Here is a 6444-nt window from a genome sequence, read left to right on the forward strand (position 1 = left end):
TTGAACTGCTTGTGGATGAAGAGGAGTTATTCTTTTGTCTTGGAGGAGAGGTATTTTCTTGCTTTCCCATATTTCTTGTGGTCCTGCAGTGATTTCTTGTCATCTGATGGATGGTGTGTTTCTTTCGAATTCTTGATGTTCAATCAGAGTGTTCAGGAGTAAGCAGAAAGAGGTGATCAGGAATCTCTTTGCCGTTCTGTTGTGATCGCAGGTGCAGCAGATTCAGTAGATATTGAGGAATATGTTAACCCTAATAGTATTTCAATCTTTAGCTACAGTGCCCTTAGATCTATCAGGAGCCATGAGGAATCTTGTTCTGAAGGCCTCAACTCTCCTTTCACTTCTGAATTCTATAAAACTTTTAAAGACATAACTTTCATTCTACTCAAACTACTTCCGAAGATCCAAAAGGAAGGAACCTCCTAAATTCATTTGATAAAACCTCCATCACCCTCATCTCTCAAAAATTACTATTATAGACCAGTAACTATGATGAACATAGATGCAAAAATTGTCAACAAGATACTAGCAATTTGTATTAAGTGACTTGTTAAAAAGAATACAGTCCACAACCAAGTAGGCATTATTCCAGGAATGAAAGAGTGGTGTGCAACAGCAAAACAACCAATGTAATACCTCACATTAACAGAAAGAAAGATAAAAATGATATGATTATATTAATCAATGCAGAAAAAGTATTTGATAAAATACAACATTCTGTCATAATTAAGACTCAAAAAGACTGGCATTAGAAGGGACATTTCTCAAAACAATAAAAGCCATATATGTCCAAGTCCATAGCTTACATCATACTGAATGAGGAAAAGCTAAAAGTTCCTCTCCCCATCACTTGTGACCCCATCATTTCTACTAAAATATGGAATAAGACAAGGCTGCCCACTCCCTTCACTCCTTTTCAACAAAGTACTGAAAGTCCCAGTCATACAATCAGACAAGAGAGTAAAATTAAAGGACTTCAAATAGGAAAAGAATTGAAAGTATCTCTATTTGCAGGTGACATGATTATATGCAGAGAAAACCCCCAAAATCCACAAAAACATCTCCTCAAATGAATGAATGAATGAATGTAACTAAATGGCAGAATACAAAATCAACATACAGAAATCTACAGTACTTTTATATATCAACAATGAGCTTACTGAGGTAGAATTGAGAAAACAATCCCATTCACAGTCGCCACAAAAAGTATAAAGTACCTAGGAATAAGCCTAATGAAAGAAGTGAAAGATCTCTACAAGAAAAACTACAAAAAGAAATTGAAAATGACACACAAAAAATGGAAGAACATCCCATGTTGCTAGATTGGAAGAATATAATATAATATAATCAAAATGACAATTCTACCCAAATTATACTTCAAATTTAATGCAATCATGATCAAATTACCAGAGATATTCTTCACAAATTAAAATTAAAAATCATAGATTTTGTGTGGAATCAGAAAAGACCTCGTACCACCAAAGCAATATTGGGCAAAAAGAGTGGAGTAGGAGGCTCCTCCTGACTCCCAAATATATTACAAATCTGTGATAATCAAAACAGCATAGTATTGGCACTAAACCAGGCATGTATACCAATGGAACAGAATACAGATCTCAAAAATAAGCCCCCAAATATACAGTTAACTGATTTTTGACAAAGGACACCAAACAATACAGAGGGGAAAGCAAATATTTTTTTTTTCAATTGATGCAGGATAAACAGAGTATCCATATGTACAAAAGTAAAACTGGATCCCCTATCTTTCACCATGAACAAAAATCAATGAAAAATGGGTCAAAGATTTAAACCTAGGTTCTCAAACTACAAAACTATCAGTGGAATACACAGGGGAAACTCTTAGAGACATCAGAATAGGCAAAGATTTCTTAAACAAGAGCCTCAAACCATAGGCAATAATCCCCAAAACAGACAAGTGAGACTATATCCAGTTAAAAAGCTTCTGCACAGCAAAAGAAACAATAATCAGAGTGAAGAAACAACTTTTCAAATGGGAGAGAATACATTTGTGAATTCTCCCTATGATAAGGGACTGGTAACCAAAATATAAAGAAATTCAAGCAGCTTAGGGACCAGCAGTTAGCGTAATGGCTATCTATGTAGTTGGACTCCCGCATAGTTGACACGGTTTGAGTCCCGGACCCCTTGGCTTAAACTCACGCCGAGTGCTTGTGCATGCATGCCCAAGATACTGAGAGGAGAATGAAGGAGAAGCAATTGCTGTGTAGCCTTTCCCCTGGGAGGTGATTTCTCGCTTTCTGTCTCTCTGTCTTTCTGTCTGTCTGGCGAGTGCACGTGCCCTATAGCAAAAACCTCTCCAAAAAAAAGAAAAAAAAATAAGTGAAATTCCAGCAGCTTTCACCCCGCTCCCAATACTTAATCAAATTAAAGGATGGGGAAAGATTTACTCCTCTGTGGGAGCTGAGAACTAGTGCTTTCAAGGAATGAGAGAAATGTAGATTTTCTGCTGAGAATTCATTCTCCAGACCCCATCCTCAAGTGGTAGAGCCCCCTATATCCTTCTCTCTGTCTTTCTCTGCCTTTTTGTGTCTCTCTGTCTCTATCTTTTCATTTATTAAAATTTTTCTTTTATAACTTTTTAAAGTAATTATTTTCTCATCTCCCATTTAGAAGAGACAAAAGGGCATAAGAAGACTGACTGCTCAATGGGAGCTGAATTAGTGCTTTCCACACACTGTGTAGTTTTCATTTTTTTGCTTTCTTTTTTAATAAACTTTTTTCATTTTCTCTATTCGTTCTCTCTCTCTCTCTCTTTCTCTCCTCTCTCTGTTTTTCTTCTCTTTCTCTGTCTTCTTATCCCTTTTCTCTTACCTCATCACTTTACTGATAAGCTTCCATGTACTGAGTATCTAGACAGGTCAAATAAAATGTAGTCAAACACCTGAATACTATCAGGGTCAACATATCCCTCTATTACCACTGAATCTGACTCAAAAAATGAGGGAGAAAAATTGAATGGCAAAAAGACTGAAGATCACTTCTCACTGCATACCACTGAATGCTCAGTTTGAAATTCTATAAATTAAGAAGAAATGTCTAACCCATCAGATGATTAGAAATAATCACAGAGGTACAAGAAATACAAGAAACCAAGATAATATCTCTCCCTCAATGGAAAAGAATAACTCCTCTTCATCCACAGACAGTACAATGGAACTCATGTAAATGTCTCGTAAAAAAAATTAGAGTATTCATAGTGACAAGGCTAACAGATATGCAAGAGAAGAGAGACAATGAACTCCAGAAAGGGCAGGATAAGAGAGCCAGTGAGTTCCAGGAGATGAGGAAGTCCTTGCATGATCTAAAAGAGAAAATACACACCATAAAAAGGAATCAAATGGAATTGTTAGAGATGAAGGCTAAAATACAGGAAGTCAAAATCTCCCTTGAAAGTATTAAAAACAGACTATATCATATAGAAAAGTTAATCTCAGATGTAGAATACAGAATCCCTGGACTAGGAATATTCACCACAAAGATTGAGATAATAGTCCCCAAAATGAGAATAATATATGAGAAATACTAGATACCATTAAAGGTTAAAACATCCAGATAACCTGTATCCCAGAAGGTGAAGAGACTAATAAGGGCATTGATAATCTATTCCATGAAATCCTGGAAAAAAAATTCCAAACCTAGAGAGCCATTCATAGATCCAGACCCATGAAATACAAAGAACTCCAAATAGAATCAATTCAAGGAGAGCTTCTCCAAGACACATTATAGACAGATTGACCAAAACTACAGACAAAAACAGGGTACTAAGATTGGCAGGAGAGAAATGTCAAGTTACTTACAAAGGATATCTGATCAGACTAACAGTGGACCTCTCATCAGAAACTATGCTAGCAAGGAAAGAATGGGAAAATATATTCAATGTGTTGAGTGTAAAACAATTTGAACCAAAAATACTATACCCAGCAAGATTATCCTTCTAATGGTAACAAATGACAAGAACATTCTCAGATAAACAAAACCTGAAAGAATTTACACCAGACCAGTTCCCCAAGAAGTTCTGAATGGAATACTATAGTAGGAAAACTAAAGTCACACAGAAAGAAGAGTTCGAAAACAACTAAGAACATGTCCAGCTTAATGGTAGAGGCAAGTCCAAAGTTGAATGTTATCTTCCAGAATTTAAACGGAAAGATAAGACCACAACAGAAGATAGATTAAGTAAATGAGACTGAACTGGTGAAATAGAATTTTATGACTTTTGACTAAAAGTTCATTTATTTTCTTCTATGCTTTGTTTTTCCAGAGTTAAGGCTTTCTGTCTTCTTTGAGTTGCCATCAGGTCCATGTACCTACTATTTGAACAAAACTCTAACCTGTTTCCTGGCTTTAAGTCTTAATCAAAGTTCTCTTAACATTCTTTATTTTGATTTATTAAAGCTAAAACTGCCATTCCTGAAATTAAAAAATATTTAAAAATACATATTTAATGACCACAGTAAGCTATATAGCCTAAGCTAGGTGCTACTTTTTAATATATTTATTCTACTCACAGTTTCATGCCTAAAGTCAAACGTGTTCACAGATACGTACATATCAGCTGAACTTGCTATTGAAAGTAGATTAATTAAGATATTTTGTGAATCTATAAGAGGTGGGGGAAAAAAGAATTGAAAGCAACTGCAGATACTGGAGACAGTGTGGGAGGAGGGTGGGAAATGACAGAGGGTGAGAAATGGGAAAAATATATATATGAAACAAGAAATGGAAAATTATTTGTTGATGATAACATGTATGATTAAGCGACTATACAGTATATTCTGAATGGAAAATTGTATATTATGATGTTTATAAATATATATTTATATATTCATACATATAAATTCTATGCTGACATGATATTCAGTAAATGAATGTAAAATAAATTAATAAAAAAAACTTTAAAAAATAAATATACCTTGAAATAAATAAATAAATAAATAAACATTGTATCCCCACCAAAAAAATAATTAAAAGATGGGTAAATGAACTGAACAGTAAACTCTCTAAGGAAGATATATGATCAGCTAAAAAACACATGAGAAAATGCTCAACATCTCTTATCATAAGGGGGATGCAAATCAAAACCACAATGAGATACCACGTAACCTCAGTCAGAATGGCTAAGAATAAAATAAATAAAGAATAGTAAGTTCTGATGAAGTTGGGATGAAAAAGAAACCTTCGACATTGTTGGTGGGAATGTTAATTAGTAAAGCCACTGTGGAAAACAATATGAAGGTTCCTCAAATCCTACAAATATAATTATCATATCGTCCAGCAATTCCATTTCTTGGTATCTACCCGAAGGGAAGAAATACACTCAATCAAAAAAATACTTGCTCATCCTTGTTTATTGCAGCATTATTCACAAGTTCTAAGACATGGAATCAACCCCAATGTCCATGAACTGATGCATAAATTGAAAATTGTGGCACATTTACACTATAGAATACTACTCAGCCAAAAAACAAAACAAAACAAACAAACAAAAAACAAAACATCAAGACCTTGGCATTTTATAGAAAGTGGACTAATGTGAAAGATTTAATGCTAAGCAAGGCAAGTTAAACAATGAAAGATAGGCATTGTAGGTCCCCACTCCATATATACCAAATATCTGCATTCTATGGCAGAAACTGAAAGATTAGAAGGCTTAAAAGCATGGAAAACAGCTATGGATACTAAAGACAGGGCTGAGCTTGCTTTACAATGTTAATTGCACCAAACCAAACCAAACCAAACAAACAGAAAACAACAAAAACAACAAACTTCTTGCTGAAAGTTAAAAAAAAGCTTTGGGTAAGGATGCAGCTGAATGATACAACTAAAAGTATCACAGATTTTTTTTTGTGGTCAGAATCCTTAAATTTCATGGTATTGGTTAAGGAAATAACTGCATGTGATTGACCTGTTTTCCCAAGTTGAAATCATCACCTCACCAAAGGACTACAGCATGCCATTTTGATTTGTGGAACCAGTTTTTTATTTATAATTATATATTTACATAATCTAACCTTGACTCCCTTCTGCTTTTATTATAGTGTATAGAGGAACTGGGGGGGGGGTCTAGGATTCAAATGGCTAGGTGCCTTTGTCTATGTAACTGGTTGCTTTTCTTTTGTAACTGTTAAGCACAATTATGTTAAGTCATATAATTAAGTCATATAATTATGTTAAGTCTTACAATTAAGACTTAACTATGCTAAGTCACATTTTCATTTATGATTTCCCTTACTCCATTCATGTATCTGTCATCAGTTTTCTTAGTTCTGTTAACTCTGCTCAACTAGATGAGAGACAATAACTTTTCACAAGAGCCAGAATTTCTAAACACAATAGTTACTAAGAATGACCATATGATGTGCAGGTTACTTAGTCATAGCTTATCGGTTTTTTTTTTTTTTT

The sequence above is a fragment of the Tupaia chinensis genome, unplaced genomic scaffold (assembly GCF_000334495.1).
Source record: "Tupaia chinensis unplaced genomic scaffold, TupChi_1.0 Scaffold146567_1, whole genome shotgun sequence".
NCBI classification, from domain to species: domain Eukaryota; kingdom Metazoa; phylum Chordata; class Mammalia; order Scandentia; family Tupaiidae; genus Tupaia; species Tupaia belangeri.